This window comes from Haemaphysalis longicornis, unplaced genomic scaffold, assembly GCF_048455015.1.
Source record: "Haemaphysalis longicornis isolate Haplotype H1 unplaced genomic scaffold, Haemaphysalis longicornis Haplotype H1 scaffold_1, whole genome shotgun sequence".
Classification (NCBI taxonomy): Eukaryota; Metazoa; Arthropoda; class Arachnida; order Ixodida; family Ixodidae; genus Haemaphysalis; species Haemaphysalis longicornis.
In genome coordinates, this window is record NW_027526203.1 from 375,035,989 (window position 1) to 375,054,299 (window position 18,311).

Genomic DNA, 18,311 nt, shown 5'->3' on the forward strand with positions numbered 1-18,311 from the left:
TCTTTCTTTATTATTTTTTTTCTGCCTGTTTTCTTCCTTCTTTATTCCTAACTTTCGTACTTCCTTCCAAATCCTTCCTTTCATCTTTGTTCCTGTTCGTCTTTCTGTTTAACTCTCCCCTTCGCCGGTCTTCCCTGTGTCCCCCTCCCTTGCTAACCGCCTTTTACACTACATATATCCCCATTTGCCCGCCCCGCTGACAAATTCTATCGACCGGTATCTTCCAATTTGTTCCAATAATTTCCCTAGAACGCTGCTTAATGCCCAAAAAGGCCGTCACGTCCTCCTTGCCAAGCACCCGTGTAACGTTTCCAGCATTGCGGAGTCATGTTGCTCAGGGCGACTGAAATGCCTCCAAATATTTCGTCGTGTATTGCGGCCGGAAATTCTCCCGCGAGTGCACAGGGCCGTAACATACGGTACTTGAATAATACAAACTGGCCACTACGATGGCCGCCAGCTAGGGAACTCCGCAGCTCACGACGGGTCCCATTTTAGATTAGCGGGGCACTATTTTCACTTGTGGCTCGATGTAAAAAAAAGTAAAGTTCCATACGCCTAAATTACTTTCCAGGCTTCCCTCAAATGCGGGCGTAAAAAGCTCTCTTTGGAGGGTGAACCCGCCAAACAGTCGGCACATACACTTACCCTGACCGGTTCCACCGGTTAAGACAGACTTCCGAGACCGGCGGCTAAAACCCGCAGTTTGTCTGCTGTATTACTTTGAGTGAACAACATATGTATCGTTCACGGGACAGCGGGTTCTATTCCCGAGTGCTAAGGGTGTACTTTGGATGCAGCGAAGGATGAAAGGATCAGTGCGTACAAGGTTTCGGCGCACGCTTAAAATCCCCACGGCATTTAAATTAGTTCGCAGACCTTATGCAGCGTGCCTTATAGCTTCGATGTAAATTCGATGTGTTAATTAAGCCCTTAATTTACATTTAAGCACTTATGAACCACCACTTGAGAGTGGATGCACAGTTCAACTGAAAGTCCTTGTGAAACATACACTTTCTGCAGTATCTCGCAGTTTTTATGCGGAATCAGCGGTAGTTTATTATTCCAATGTAATGCCATGTCTGAGAAGGTTTTCTGAGACAAAAATTTGATACTGTGGGCGAGCGTACGGGTTACCTTATTTTAGGTGCTTGGAAAGGTAGTCTGCGGCGGCAATTGCTTAAATAAACTCATGCGTTCAGTGTTGCGTCCATATAGTCAAACCGAGGTAATGTGAACAGTGAAATTGGTAGTTATTTTCATCCGTCGTGAGAAACATTTCGGCTGCCAGAATAGCAGACTATTTTGCCATCATGCGCCATGCCAAATTTCTCGGACCTCCGGGCTATTTTTACTGGATGTAAAAGATTCAACATGCCAGGACATAACGGACGAATGGCAACCGGCGTCGGGCCCCGTTCTGACAGCTAGAAACCACGTTTACCACGCACACGGAAACGCGGTACTTTGCTTATTGATGTGAAAGACGACCATTTGCAAATTGAACTGCTGCCGTCTTTCTCACGGCGCACCAAAACAGTTCATACCGTGCAAGTTACGACCGACGATCCCCCTATGTCAACATGTTTCTTAGCATTTGCTCCAGAAAGCTTTCGCTTCCCGTGCGTTTAACCTGCTTCCGCGCTTCGTAGCCCGTACTTTGGCGCCGTTTCATTTTTCATCCGGTTAGCGTTCCCGGCAGCCTGCAAAACACCGGATGGTGATGCATGAAAAGAGGCCATGAAAGGACTTTGCGCGCAGAGGAAGAGTGCGATTGAGAAGCCAAGGAAAAAAAATTGTCCGAACAAATGCAAACGCTGGTCATGAGCCGATTTCGCCAACATTTTCATCCGTCATAACAGCAGAAGGCAGAATGCGAACGTAAACATGTTTACGCGCTATTTCTTGACGTCGTTTGGGAGGCGCAATGGGTTGAGTTGAAGCCCCGCAGCAAACCGAGCGTGCAGGCTGCCCAGAACTGGGAGGCGTGCTTGGAACAAAAGCATCACAGGAACGTGAGGCTAGCAAAATGTCGAACAAACCTGAATCCGGGAAGTAACGCCGTGGCACGGGAAGGGGGCTTTTTATTTTTCTCCTACGACCCGGAAACTCTCTCGCCAGAGTGCGCTCCATGCGAGGGGAGTTGGACGGTTATGACTAAGTCGGCGGCACCCACCGCGACACTAGAGCTTTCAGCCTTCGGTGCATGGTATTCATCCGTGATGAAAGCATACACAGCTGCAGAACGTTATTGGTTTTACTTGCAAATGTGCGCACTTTGTGCAAGGACACTCTTCCCGCACTGAGGCGGATGAAAAATAACATTACATTCATGGTCCGACGCTTCGCTTCTGTAGTTTTCGTTGTATCGTGCCGTTCTTGTAAACGTGGGCCACAAAAAGGGCAATCAATGAAGGGCACCAATGCCGCGTTCACTTGTCCCAGGACGTCGCTTCATCGGGGTGAAATTATGCGATAAAAAATGAACATTGCTGACCAGTCCTTTGTGCTGTGAATAGCGTCCACCTATTCATTTTCTTTTGGGGAACGGGATACACAAAACAAGACGTCTAAGTCTAACCCTGCTCTGCTTCCCTGTCTCCTCAAAAATAATTGCATTTAGAAGGCGCGATTGGCAGCGAGTACATGAGATAAGGCGAAATGTTTGCAGTTTAGTCATAAATAAACGAGGGCTTCCAAGAAGACCAACGAAGACAAAAAAAAATCAAACGTTTTAAAGCATCGCTTAACAGTTTTAGGATACCAGGATTTGAGCATCCAGCCTTTCACTCTAATAGCAATTTTTGCAGGTATCTTTTTTTCTCAAGGAATCGTTCTTTACGAAAATGAAACAAGGAAGTTTCTTGAAGTTTCCCGTCATGGCGGACGTGTTTCCATGGGGTTGCGCGAAGTTTCAAATTTTCATCAGGATATCTAATCCTTTCGCACTCCTCTTTCATAACTTTCTAGAGACCCTTTATTCCAAATTTGAACATCCTAGCACCAATATATGTACAGGTAAAAACGTTTTCTTATTTTCGGCATGGGGGTGGCCGTGTCGGGTTAGGTGCAAAGCAAGTAAAACAAATCTAGCTAACTTCCGTGACAGGGTGGCCCCTTAAAGGCCATACTGGCGTTATCGCGGGGCTGTTTGGAGAGTTTGGAAAGTTAAATCAGCTCGCTAGGCGGATTTTTGGTACATTTACAGCAGAAAGCCCAAATATAAACAAACAACAGTCACAGTTAGCCCTATTCGGCAAGCTGCCGGTGCAAGATCGCACAATAAGCAAGTAATTCACCCGGCGGAGCCTGTAAAAAATTGACACAGTATCGAAAACACATCCGCTGCCTCAGACAGGCACACATCGAAACAAGGAAATCCCGATATAACCACGCTTGGCCCGAAATCGATGTTAACAAACAGCCCGTCACAGATAGCCCTAGTCGGCAGAGCCGCCGGCAGAAAACCGCAAAATAAGCCATTAACTCACCTGGCGTTGCCTTTGAAAAGTTCAGATAGGTTAAAAAAACTCTTCCGCTGCATCGGACAGGCACTTAAATGCATCTTAAGGCCGAAATAATAACAGCGCTCGTCGATACGCTATGCAAACAAACCGCAGTAGCGGCAAGCCTAACTGGCCCATTCGCAGGATTAAATTCGAAAAAAAGGACACTATTCCTTGGGTAGGGCGAAAAGACTCTTCGAAAAGCTAAAGAAGGCCTTCCGCAACATTGGACACTGAGCTCTACGAAGGGGAAAAACTAAGTTCAGTGCCACGTCGCAACCACCGTGCCTATACCGAGCTAGGAGTACGGAGGCGTCCCGGGGTGACACAGGAAACATCGCTAAAATTTGAGTAACTCGACAACCCCTGGGAGTAGACAAAAGTGCAACCCCTTTCTGCGACCGCCCGAGCAAGGGCTACCTAGGTATGTAAGCGGAGTTTATGTAGAAAATACTAAAATAGAGTTTTCTTGAAGCCCCGTCACGGTCCCAAGGTTTCCAGACTTAAGAGTGCACAGGGTTGCCTAGCTTTCGCGCAGCCCTGCCGAAAGGCCCCCGTTGTTCCGATAAACAGTTTTTCGGGTTAGAATAGTGTTCGAATGGCGAGGAAGGACGCTACACCTTCAGCGGCCTTTTTGGCCAGCTGGGCTTCAAACTAGCCATTTTTCGGAGCTATACACTTGAGCACAGCATTGGCTCACTTTTCCAACGGCCAGACGTCAGTGGATCTCTCATAAGTTAGCTAGCGCCTCTGCTTATTTCTTCAGTACCACGCGTAAAAAAAGCAAAACCGAGAAACGCTGGCTCAATATCGCTGCAGGCGTGGTCGGAAACGTCGTCCGCGGGAAACTTCTCTCGCCTTCTCTCTCTCTTTCCGTCTGGCCTTGTGTCGTAACCATGCAGGTATGGAGTGCTGCCTGCTGCGGAAGTAACCATCATCCCGGATACCGAAGAGGCTACAATAGAAAGGTTCGATCATGCTAGGAAGGCTCTTAGGGAAACAAACAGCACTCCCTCACGAGAGAAGAATCTGGCCACGCTGGTGTGGTATACGGCCGCCACCTCCCATGACTGACCAAATCAACTCTCGGCCGCCAATCCCCAGCAGCTGTAGAGCACCTGTCCGTGCACGGAGGTGGTCTGAACAGCGATACAGCAAAGGGCTCTATGAATCTCTGGGTCCGGACAGGCCACCATTGGAACTTGACCCTGGCAACCTTCAACGTAAGCACCCTGTCTAGCGAGGGAAGCTCAGCTGTACTACAAGAGGAGCTCTCAGACATTCAGTGTGACATTATAGGGCTAAGTGAAGTTAGACGGAAGGGCAGGAGAAGGCCTAATGGAGCTCACGAGTGGGAACATACAGTGGACCCCAAGAGAAGAGTTAACACGCGGTTGGATTTCTAATCCAGAGGTAAATGGCAGGAATAGCGGTTGAAATAACGCTGAAACGCGCGCTAGTTGGTGACAATTCATGACTGCAACTTGAGCGCACAAAAAACGAAGACCGAACGAAAAAGGCACAAAGACCAGCGCAGTTTTTCAGCATTAGCGAGGGAGTCGCGGCTGTTGTGATCAAGCTAAACAAGCGATACAGGTTAAAGATAGTACAAGCCTTTGCGCCAACAACCAGCTATGATGATGAAGCCGTAAACAGCTTCTACGAGGTTGTCGAATCAGCAATGAAGAAGGCAACAACACAGTTTATGATTGTAATGGGAGACTTTCACGCAAAGGTCGGTAAGAAGAAAATGGGAGAAAGGTCAGCGGGAAACTTCGGAATAGACAATCGCAACAGTTGTGGAGATACACTGGTGGGATTTGCAGAAAGAAATAACCTGAGGTTGATGAACACATTCTTCTACAAACGAAAGAATAGGATATGGACACGGAAAATTTCTGATAAAATTAATAATAATAATAATAATATTACTATTATTATTATTATCGCCCGGTCGCATCGCCCGTTCTTGACCGCTGCGCGCAACTCCAATCATTCTCCTGTGCGCAGAAACAGAATTGTTACAACCGCTTCTTTGAACGCCTTGACATCTTTCAGAAATCCTTTACAATTTACCGTACAGCGCTGTTGAATACAGTATGTTAAACATCTATGATATGTCTGTCGTTCTTTTTTTTTTCTGGAATTTGGTTTCTCTGCGGTTGTGTCTATCCAACTGATAGTTGCCTATTTTTGAAACTGTTTACTGTCATTTGTTCGTCTTATCATTTGTCTTTACACTCTTGCCGTTGTTTTTGTTGTATTACTGTCAAACTTTGTTGCTCTGCCTGTCGTGTGGCCTTTACGACAGGCAGAGCAACATAGGCATCTTCTTTTTTTTTATTTTTTTACCTGTACCCAGGCTCCGCCTGTGCTTTATTTCTGTCATTTTCACTACTTCAATTTGTGTGTGTCTTGTCGCCTGTTTGTTTCTTGCTATATGTTTCTTGTATTTTATTTTTATGTAACTATCCGTGCGCCAGCACTAAGGCCTCTGGCTGTTCCTGGGCACGTAAATAAACATGATTGATTGATTATTATTATTATTATTATTATTATTATTATTATTATTATTATTATTATTATTATTATTATTATTATTATTATTATTACTTGTTATTATTATTACTTGTCTAGAGTTGAAGAGATCAGAGACCTCGGCGTGCTTTTCGACAGTGCCTTAACTTTCTCACCTCATGTCACTCAACTTACTAGGCGGGCGCTACGCTCTCTTGGGGCTGTATGCAGGTTTTCTCGAGAATTCCGGTTTCCTTCTTCATTCCTAAAACTATTCAGAACGCTTTGTATTCCGCAACTAGAATATGCTTCTGTCGTTTGGAATGGAACCTGTAGTTCCAACTGTCAACGTATAGAGCGTGTACAAACCAAATTTTCATCAATATTTAGGCATCGTTTTCCTTCGGAGCCTATCCCTATAACTGTTTCTCTAAGTTCCCGGCGGACCCACTCAGACCTTCTTTTCATGTACAAATTGCTTCATGGTATTATTTTATGCCCGGAACTACTTGAATCAATCAGTTTTCGCGTTCCACAAAAAGCTACAAGGCTCGCCCACCCTTTTAAAGCAGCTGGAGCTCTCAGCACACGTTCTCCTCTTCAAAGGATGCAGCATCTGCATAATGTTCACTCCGAGAAGCTCGATATCTTTCAGCGTCCTCTTCGGGAGTTTTTGGCCGGGTTGTCAGCTCTGACACACTAGGTTCATCTTGGCAGTGCTAGTTTTCTTCACTTATCGTCCTGACGTGTGCATTGACTTCACCGAGCTTGTTCTTGTTCCTGGTTATTCGTGTATTGTGCTGATACTGCGACTGTAATTATCGTAGAATTTTTCTTTTTCTGCCGTTTTTATCATTAAAAGTTGCCATATTCACTTCATGCGTCCATTTGAAACTGAAAATGTACGCTTCCCGAATCTTGTAAAAACTTTCTTCTTTTCACTCACCCTTCTGTATAGTTACGCTTATTGTAAGATGTCTTCTTGCAACTGACCAGACATTACAGTTTCTATTGATTGTGTAATGTTGCCTAAAATTACACTATGGTATTTTTATTCTTCTTTGAAGTTTTAGTTTCTTCTTATTTTTTGCTCACTCACTGTTCTTTTGCCAGCTGTTGATGCATTTCATTGCTGTCTTATACCTTGTCTGTGCGCCAGCACGACTTGATTGTGTAAAGTCGGTTGGATTGCACTATTTTATTTATAATCTTCTTTGCCGTTTTTGTAGGTCTTTCTTTCTTTTGCTCACTGAGTGTTTATTAGCAAATTGTTGATGTACTACAGTGCTGCATTTTCCCCTCTGAGTGCTCCAGCACGAAGGCCTCCGCTGTTCCTGGGCACTATACTAAACATTGATTGATTGATTGATTATTATTATTATTATTATTATTATTATTATTATTATTATTATTATTATTATTATTATTATTATTATTATTATTATTATTATTATTATTATTATTATTATTATTATTAATATTAATAATAATGACTTTACTTCCACTTATAAAGCAGAGCACACCAGGAAAAAAGGCTTGACTAGGTCCCGGGCCCTGGATGGTTTGACTGCAGCATCGGCAAAGGAAAAGGAATTGGCTACATCACTACTTACAGACGACAGGAGACCCTTAGTTGCACATCATAGCAATCCAAATGAAATGCAGTAATAAGCAAAGAGTAGTACAACATGTACAAGACATCACTAAGCTGGTTCAGATATTACTCATGAACACATTGAAATGACAACAGTTCAAATTAGCAGAACAAAAAACTCGGTCATCAGAAGATACACAAAGCACAGAAAGAACTAGCCATTACAGTGCAACAACAATAAGGTGGCATAGTAACGAAACAAAGAGTGTGAATAGAGTTGGGTCGCTATGTTTATCATTAGGTGTCAAATAAACTAAATAGTTGCATTCTACTAAATGTTGAGATATTTAAGCCTTTTTCATACATGTAGTTTAGGACGCTGGGAAGGTTATGTTGGAACCTTTCTAGTCCGTAGTTTGTACGTGGTGTAGGAATGAAAAAAATTTTGTACGTAGCGCAGAGGGTATGTAGGTACATATTTTGTTAGGCGGGCTATTTCCGACAGTGTTGAAATGTTGTGCCTGACTTCTTTTTTGTAACATGACGCTAGCCGTATATGGTAAAGGTTAGATGCTTTCGGTACTTTTGCCTCATGGAAGAGTTCAAAAGTAGGATAGACCCTCGGGCAACTGTAAACCACTCTGAGACGTTTTTTTTTAGTAGATGAGGTTTCTGAATGCTTCTTTGTGTGGTTGTACCCCACACTATAGAGGACAGTATTGAAGCTGGGACATAAATAATGATTGAAAAAGAAGTAATGTTTGTGGGAAGAATATGGCTCCAACAAGTTAAAATACCCACAGTACGGGCCAGTTTCAGACTCACGTAGTCAACGTGTTTATCCCATAATATTCTGTCTGTAAAGCATACACCCAGTATCTTAACAGCAGTTACGATCTCAATATCGTTGGAGCTATAACTAATCGATTGAGAAACATTTATTATTTTACCCTTGGGGTAAAAGAACATTGCCTTGGGGTTGGCTACATTAATCTGGAGCGCATTAGCATCCTCCCACTAAGCAAGCTGTACAAGCGAGTACTAAATTGCATTTTGAATTAGCTCATCTTGGTTATATCCACCGAAAAAGAGTCTAGTAAAATCTGCATAAATCGATTAAAAGACGTCTGTGTTAACATTGGTGATGTCATTTATATACAAGTTGAATAAAAAAGGCCCAAAAATGCTTCCGTGTGGTACTCCGCATGCAATATGCGATGTTTGAGACTAGTAGCCATTGACGCCTACATATTTTCGTACCAGAAAAAACGAAATTGACTTCATTTTATTAAGTGACAACCCAGGTATTGTGCAAGACGTTGAGGTGCTAAGTAAGATATGGAGCAGCGATCATAGGGTACTTAGATGCAAGCTAAGGCTGAATCTCAAAAGCGAAAGGAGGAAACTCATGAAAAGTAAGAAACTCCGCATGGAGTCACACAAAGCCAAAGCGCAGGAGTTTAAAATAAGTCTTCAAAACGAATTCGCGCTTCAAGACGAACAGAACAAGGCCACTGTAGACAGGCTAACCTAACATCAGCGATCAGTGAATCACCAGTACGTGTGAGAGCAGCAACATGTAGGGAGAAAATTGAAAAACGAAGAAAACGAAGGAACTAATTGCGAAACGTAAGCACACGAAAGAGTCAAGTACGGTGGATCAGATTGAATAAGCCAAGCTGTCGAAAATGATTAAAAGAAGTAAAACAAACGACATTCTTGCATATAACATGGCAGTGATCGAGGAAACGCTGCAAATAGTGGTATTGTTAAAAGCAACTAAGAGAACTCTAGTCATTGGAAAAGGCAGGATGTACGCTCTCCGAGACGAACAGGGCAGCATAACGGCCAACTTGGACTAGATGATAGAGGGTTCAAGCTGACCGTATTTGATGGCCCGCTATGTTCCCAATGGCCCGCTCAGCAAAACAGGAGCGTCAGTAGCAGAAAAGTTTTTGGCTAAGCGATGACCACATCTCCCTCCGCGGGGAATCACTCGTATCACTGGTCCTGTCCTGAGCGCGTGTAAAGCAAAACGTCACCCCAAAGTAAAGGTAAGAATTGGTATTTTGGTCACTCAATTAAAGTAAAATACTGTGTTAGTGCCCTATTTAACCTGTTTAATATAATGTAGTCGCTGACGCGTACAATATAATGGTCCTAAATGCTTCAAAAGAAGCCATTCAACGTTGCAATAGCCAATACAAGGCTGTCTTTCTCGGCGCTGCAGGAGCACGCCGCTGGATGAGAGGTCACGCAGGGTGCCCTTCTTCCAGCGGCCATGGCAAGAGGGTCGCGCTTCGGTCGACGTTTTATTGCGAAGCAGTATATGTCTAACTCCTCCGGTTTTCATTCCGGTGAAGCCGATTTACTCGGCGCCGCTCCGGGGCTCCTGCTCCGCACCGCCAACCGCTCTAACACAATTGCTATTCTCCTCGCCACCGCCGATGCCTCTTTCACAAGTTGCGCTATCGGATGACAACGGCGGTAGCGCCGTTATCAGATGGTTGCGGATCACACACCGAAGATGTGTGTAAAAAATGAGTGAAAGCCGCCGCTGCAGTGGCCGCCTCTAATTCCACCTCGCCGAGCAGGTGTGAATAGAATAGCCACTTGCCCAGGTGGAACGCTGGCGTGAGCCCATTACTCTTCTCCAACTTTGAAATGCTTTCCGAGTGACATTTTCGCCTGTGTATTTCACGCCCAAGTATGAGCCCATCACCGCTTGCCGGTTTATGCGTGCACGGGTTGCCGGTGGGGGGAGAGAAATGCCGCTACCGATAATGCCCGTTGTGCTGGTGCGAGAATTAAACGTGGAAGTCTCATGGCCCAGTGCGTCCTGTCAGCTGTCCTGCGTAATCCAGCGGTTTCCGTCTGGGCTGGTGTGTTACACAGATAGTAAGATGCCTACGACGGGGGAGGGTTACGGACAGTCACATGTTTGCCCGCCAGAACAAAGCTCGAGACCCTCCAGCTTTAACAAGCTATGGGAAGGACTCATGTCGTTTGCTTGGAGGACGAGCGGGAAATAAGAAGCCGCGACCCGAACAGGAGCGCGAATAGGCAAGAAAACAATAAAAAGCCGCTGCCGCCGCCGTTCCGTCCTCTAGTACCAGCTCGTCGAGTAGCTGCAAATTCGTCCCGGATGAGCTTCAACTTGACCGCTTGGGACACCGACGTGGGGCAGCATTACTTGTTCCGCTTAAAGGCTTTTAGAGCGACATTTGCACCGGTTTCTTTCACTTCTAGCCAGCGCACATAACAGGTTGCCGCGGCGTACGGGTTGGGAGGGGGCACGTGAAGCTATAGGTTTCATGCCCTTACTGATGAGAAGTACGTTGTGTTGGCGGGAGGTTTAAACGTGAACGTCAAACGGCCCAATGCGACTTGTCCGGTGTCGCCTCAGTGGGTGATGTACAAACAGTTAGATGCCTACGACTCAGGAGTAAAACAGACAGCTCCGTGTTTGTCCGCAAGATTGAAGCTCGGGTCCTTCCTAATTTCATCCAGCTAATTGTCTAGCAAGTATGCTCAATTGTAAATTACGAACAAACGTGTTTTCTTTCATGCACTTCCTGGACGGCGTCCAGCTTCGCACGTCATCATTCTTCCCAGAGCGGAAGGGCACTAAATTTTTGCGCTTCCGTTCTAAATGTCTTAGAAGTGTGTGCCACCTTTCCTTATTCTGAAGCGCTTTGGCGGTTTCGTCGCTCGTATTTTAACTGAAGAAACGGAGTCCGCCGTAGCGCGCTCGCATCACAGGGGGCAGACATCTTAAAATTTATGCGGGGTACCGTGAGCTGCCGCGACGGTCCCTTAAGATGCCCCGGCTAGCGTAGCGGGGCCCCGCTCCGGTATCGCCGCTAGCGCCTTAGCGCGTTACGCATGCGCATGCAGTGGCGCTCCCGTTTGCTACAGAAGCGGAGCGGACCGCAAGTGGGTTTTAGAAAAATCCGCATAATACACAAAAACCCTTTACATGGCATTTATCGACTGTGAGAAAGCGTTTGATTCCGTACTGACCGCAGCCGTGCTAGAAGCACTAAAAGACCAGGGAATAGAGCAGACATATATAAGGAATGCATGGGTAGGATAACCCTCCACAAGCGAAGGGATAAATTCCCGACCCGAAAGGGAGTAAGGCAGGGGGATAGCATCTCGCCAAAATTGTTCACAGCATGTCTGGAGGGGGCATTTAAAAAGCTTGACTGGGAAAACATAGGTCTAAGATTAAATGGAGAATACGTGAGCCATTTGAGGTTTGCGGACCACACAGTATTACTCAGTGAGACTGGAGATGGGTTTGCCACCTGACCGGTTTTAGACCGGTCCGACCGGTTTTTCAGGCAGCGGGAAGGTTGCCGGTTGGTTTCTAAAACCGGCCAACATTGGCCGGTTTTTTGGCCATTATGCCGCGGTTGTTTCTTATTTGGCATTTTGTAAGCGTCAATACAGCAACTACGGCGACAAATATGTTTCGACAAGCTGTGCAAAGACACGTGAACAGAGAAAATACGTGGCCGAGCGTGATTCCTGAGATGGAAGGTTTGATTGATTGATTGTGGGGTTTAACGCGCCGACGCAACGCAGGCGATGAGGCGCGCCGTAGTGGAGGGCTCCGGATTAATTTTGACCACCTGGGGATCTTTATCGTGCGCCGAAATCTCGTACACACGGGCGTTTTTGCTTTTCGCCTCCATCAGAAAAGCGGCCGCCGCGGCCGGGAATCGAACCCGCGACCTCGTGCTCAGCAGCGCAACGGTGAGATGGAAGGGGACCAAAGGCAGGAACAACACAATTAAGGAAATGCCGCCGGCGCGGTCAGCAAGTGCGGTTGCTTTCAGTGCAGCACATTCAGACAAATAACCAAAATCTCAACCACTTTCAGTACAAATGTTATGTTGATTTTTCTATAGGAAAACACTACAATAAATGGCATTGCGTGGCGAAAAAGAAAACGGGGCTCCTTTTTTTCAACACAAATTCAACCTTCTGTATACCTAATACCTCCGTCACCGTCGGGAATAAAACCTGGGAAATCATGCCAACAAACCGAAACTTAACTAGGGATCCAACGCGGGAATTTAGTGAATGAAGAGGGAAGCATTTATCCGGTGGCGGTGAAGCTTCGCGATTTAATTCCGGTGCAACGTATCTATCAAATATATTCGCACCTTTTGGCGGCAAACTACTGACGTGTTTTGAGACACAAACAAGCAACTGCGGGTCAAGGGCTACAAATAAAACGAGAATTACATAGAAGGTTCATTTGCAAGATGGCTACCGAAATCACAGGTGGGATGAAAATAGTTGAACTGCGGCAGTTTATCCAATAGCTAAACAAAACAAATGTGTTGCACACGGTCGTTAATTATGCATGCGTGCTCTCTAATGATATGTTATAGCTCAGAGTAAATATTTACCTATATTTAGAACAAGCAACGAGTAAGTGAGGAGGACGCTGCCTCACAAGCTGCACGTTTATAATTAATAAACAGCAATGTTATTAGCGCATTTAAAGAAAAAGCAGGGAGGCGTAACTTTGTTTCTCTTTTTGTGGACGATTTTATCAGTAGCGTCAGCTCTTGTCGGTGCACTGACGATGGCCCAGCCCCGAGGGTAACCTTGCGCAGAACCTCCCATTTGGCATCCACAAATGAAAGAGGAGAAGGGGTTCAAACTTTCGGCTGCAGCAAGCTGTCATGCACCCTCGGGGCCATCCTCGCTGCGGGGCTTTGAAGACATACATGACTCGGCCACCACCACCTTTCCGCTGTCGTACTGGTCGATTCACCAGTATATCAGCGGCCTACGCAGGATTTCCTTTCGTAAAGGGGATGGGATGCCTCCTCTGCCCCTTCCGAAGACAGGCGGAGAATGTGAAAGGAGACAAAAGTAAAAGGAACAAAAACGACGAGAAATTCTCGCCATCGTCATCATTGGCCTATTTGCATCCCCTTCAGGACGAACGCCTCTCCCATATGCCTCCAGCCGTTTCTGTATGGCGATGCCGTAGTCCATTCTGCGCCTCAAATCTTTATATAATTGTATTTTCCTACTTACACTGGCGTCTTGGCGGTCCCTCGGTTACTATCATTGGCGCACCGGTTGTCAGTTCTCCGCATTACATGCCCAATCCCAAGTTCACTTCTCTTTTATTTGAGCTATGATACATTCTACCATACTTTGTTTTCTGATCCAAGATGCTCGTTTCCAATCCCCAAGAGTTACTCCTATCATACTTCTTACCATTGCTTGTTCGGCCGACCTAAGTTTTCTTTCAAGGCCTGTAGTATGGAGCGAGGTATCTGGCATAAGTCGTACCGGGCAGTACCCGTAAGTTTCTTAGCTTGTAAGGTCGTAAACAATTTTGGAGAGAGGGCGTCTCCTCGCCTCACTCCCTTCTTGATTATTAAATGTTAACTATTCTTTGCGAGGACTATAACTCCCCTGCATCCGTTTTATAGGTTACCCAAAAGTATTATATACGGCTCCTCTATTCTCTGGTGCTTCAATGCTTCCAGTACTGTTGTAGTGTCTACAGAGCCCAACGCTTTTTCAGAATAATGAATGTCATGTAAAGAAGTTTACATACACCGTGGATTTCAATATTACGTGATTGATGACGTGAAAGGTAGCGATCGTTCCGTATCTTTTCCTAAATTCGGCCTGTTCCTTCCGTTCTTGGAAATTTAGGGCCTCGCATATGTGCGTAATTATTACATTCGTAAACAATTTGTGATGTAACTCGGTTATGTATTTTTTAAACTTTTGACATCTACTGTCTTGGGAATATGTTAGGGCTGGAGTTTATCCAGGCCACTGGCACCTTTAATATTCTCAGTCATCACGCGAATAATTTTGCAAGCTTCTATGGTACAATTTCTCCATTCTTTACGTAACCCACTTTTATTCCGTCGTATAATGCAGATTTTCTTCTCTTCATTCCTGAGCACGTTTTTGACCTTGTATTTAGATACTATTCCAGCCTCGAGAACCAAGTTTGTCATTTGAGTGCTGTCTAATCGCCTGATGTTGCTAGTATAGCACTCGCTATGAACTATTTCCGCTACTTTTATTACCTCATCCATACAGTACGTAATGTTTGCGCTTTCTACCCGGCCTGCATACACTATCCTCTTCCAACAGCAAGCTTCTTCTCAGTTGTTTTCCATCAATACTCGCCATGTTGTAGGTAAGAATCTCACTAACCTTACTTACGAATCTCCCTAACCTTAGTTATTACTTCGGACAACTCTGCCATTTCGATTGTCCTCTCCCTTTTTGACACTTTCATGCTCCTGTATTTTGCACCATGTTCTTTAATTTTCAGAGATTGCTTACTAGTTTCTTTTCTAGGCTCTTATCCTTCTATAGATACTGCGGATTCTGTGATTATCTTTGCTAGGTTGTCATTCGGTATTGCTATCTTGACTGTGCCCGGTTAAGGCCGAGAATCGGTTCATAAGTATAATAGTTAACTCCCATGTTTCGCTGTTTCTGAGTGCAAATTGTTTTTTTTTTCTTTTTGCTAGTTTCTTCCTTAATTTTTCCGATCCAGCGTATTTATGGCTGTCCCAGACCCGTTGTGACAGCTCTTGATCTTCTCTAGAACCTCCACGTAGTGCAGAATTCCAGCATTGTGTCTCAGAGTGGAGTCGATCTCGTTTGTAGTTGTACTATTGTGGCTTTTCTACGTCTATTTGCTGTTCTTTCGTTTGTGGAAGAACGTGTTTATTACGCTCATCAGAGTATTTATGTCCGCAAATCCAACCAATGTATCCCCTCGGCTATTCCAGCAACCTATTTAAAGTGTTCCATTTCGCGTCCCTATTTCCTCCTTACCTACTTTTTCGTTATTCTCCCATTAGTATTGTGTACCTTTATTTTATTTCACTCAGTGCCAATTCAGCCTCTTGGTGTAAACTGTCAACAGCATCATCACTATAGCTAGGAGTCGGTGCATAAGCTTATACTATCGTTAACCCGTATCTCTTTTCTAGCTGGATTACAAATATTGCGACGCTTTCGCTAATGCTGTATAATTCATACTAATTTCTTGTTATCTCTTCGCGGATCAAAAATCCAACCCCAAGCTCCTTTTAACTCGACGTCCTTCATATCCCAGAATGTACCCGCTATTCATCTGCTCTTCTAGCCATGCTTAATCCTATTATATCCCAGTGAATGCCCGAGAGCCCTTCAAATAGCCCAGCTAAGCTGGCCTCGCTACACTGCGTTCGAGTTCTGAACGTTGCCAGGTTCGGGTTCCAGCGGTGGCCTGTCCGGACAGGGAGACTTTCAGCTTCGTATGCTGTGTCGCTTCCATCGTAATTGCCGCCGTAATAAGGCGCTTTACAGCTGCTGTGGACGGGGGGCCACGCACACGCATTTCGTTGTATATTCACTGGAAGGTTTTGGCGGAATAATACACCAGGGGCGGTATTCTCGTAACCGTCCATTTTGAAAACGTCCCTTTTGAGTCCCTTTTATCGTGACGTACTTCCGGTTAAGCAGTGGGCGTGTGGGCGTTGGCAGTAGGTTTGTTGCGATTGCGTTACGTCACTTCCGGTTGTTTGCTTATAGGCAATCAGGGCTTGCCGAAAGGGACACTTTTGAAAGGGACGTAAAAGGGACAAAACTCGAGAATACCGCCCCAGGGCAGGCAGTTCTTGTTGTGGTGATGAGAGCTGTTTGTGCCCGAAATAGCCACCCTGGAATGGTCACACCGATCATGTGTAGCCAAAGCAATATCCTGGATGATTATTTATGCCGGAACTGGTAGCACTAGAAGGACACGGATGTGGCATCGAATCGACACTCAGTATCCCTCGCGAAGTCTCCCTCGTAAGCACAACTTGGTAATTATATAACAACGTTGTTCTTGGCGATAGAGTGACCACGGCAATAAATAAAAGGCCCAAATGCCAAAGTATAAATCGTGTTGCAGTGCTAAATCACTGCTGAAAAGCACGGAATGCTATAAACAAAAAAAGTTCATTCTATGTAGCATTCACACCGCGCACCCCATCAGCGCGTGCACTGGACTCGTTTCAGTTACATACTTCTGTAACATGCGAAAGCGTGGAGCCCGCGTTATATCTAAAGTTCTGCGTTTTCGGATAAATCCGATAAAATCCAAAAAACACTCGCTGGTAAAAATCTTGCGAATTCGGACTCATCCGAAAAACTCCGAATTCAGGGACCGCCGCCTGTGAAAACCAGACAACCCTTTATCTTTCCCTGGCATCCTCGAACAACTTTTCATGTTCTATTTTCATGTTTCCACTTTTGTTAGTTCCACTTACGTTTCCACGCTTCACAAAGGACCCTTATCATGAAAAACAAGATCTCTCCCCACAACAACAGTTGAACCAAGGTCAAACACTTCTCACCTTCCCTGCCACTCCACTTCGGGCCCTTTTCCCGGATATGTTATTTTCCTAGAATTTCATGCGCCCTTCTCTGACCTTATTTCACTAAAGATTGAACGTTTAAGTAAGTGCAAAGGAACAAGGACAAACGAAGTGGACGGGACACGGCGTTACTATCAACTCGTTTATTTTCACTGCGATGCCCGATTTTATACATGACGGTACACTGCGAACGAAAGAAAAGAGGGAAAGGGGAGGAGTACACGCAAATACAATAAAAACTAAAGAGTGGAGTACAGTTCAAACACCCGCTTAAAAAGGCCCTTTAGGAAGGCAAAAACTAGTGATTGGATAGGAATTTCAGTTCTTTCTTGTGGAAGCTGTGCTAACGCATTTGTCTTTCAATGAAACAATCCGGTATGCCTCGACGATTTCTCTTGTTAGCTGATCCTCGTGTCGTCCTACAATGCTGGTCTTATCAAAATGTGGCCTACATTCACAATCTTATTCGATTGTGTTTGATACTCGTTTCCTATATTCGATTCCTTTTCTGCATGACCTGCTTGTTAAGTTCAGATTCTTAAAAAAAAAAAAACCAGAACGAAGTGTTCTCAATAATCAAGTAACTAGAAGCTGAATCTACATTGATGCATGAGGTCTATTTCCTACTTGTTGTGCGCCTGAAGGCACTGTTAAGCCAATGGACCGACGCCTCAGGGCCGAGTTTTGGCGGGGAAGTCGACTGCATGCTCGACATTGTTGATGAGGAGAAGCACTTGTACTCTGTTAACAGCTTCCATAAGTACTACGGTTCTGTGGCCGAGAAGTGGAGCCAGGCCGTCCAACGAAATATTGCGGACGACTTGCAATAAACCAGCGATTCGTTTTGGTATTGGGTGCAGATCGTCAACCCGAACGTGAAGGCAGAACTACCTCACATGTTCGAGATCTGCAAGCACTTGTTCACAGTGGTCGTACAGCGAGGCCATATTACCCAGCTAGAAAGAGAGTTCCTGGCGTATCAGGCCTACGTTGTGAAGGAATTGTGGAGCCGCTACAGTTTTGGCGGATGCATGCACGAGATTGACCCACCCTTCCACGCTGCGCACTGGATTTGATGGGTCTTCTTATATCTAGTGCGAATGTCGAAAGCGCATTCTCAATGTTTCGCGTGGTCAGTCGTAAGGAGCTTGCTGCGGTGACAGACACTAACATTGGAAAATATGCCTGCATATCCTACAAGTTGTAAATGGATGTCACGACGAATGTTGCAAATATTGACTCTGCTTTAAAAATGACTCTGCTGTTTCGTTTCTTTTA

The 18,311-nt window shown here is 45.1% G+C and overlaps 1 protein-coding gene across 4 annotated transcripts in view; it reads right to left on the minus strand.

The window, feature by feature from the left end:
* Window positions 1-18,311, minus strand: part of LOC144155113 (protein turtle homolog A-like) — a 430,406-nt gene that overhangs the window by 106,025 nt on the left and 306,070 nt on the right. The window lies entirely within an intron of this gene.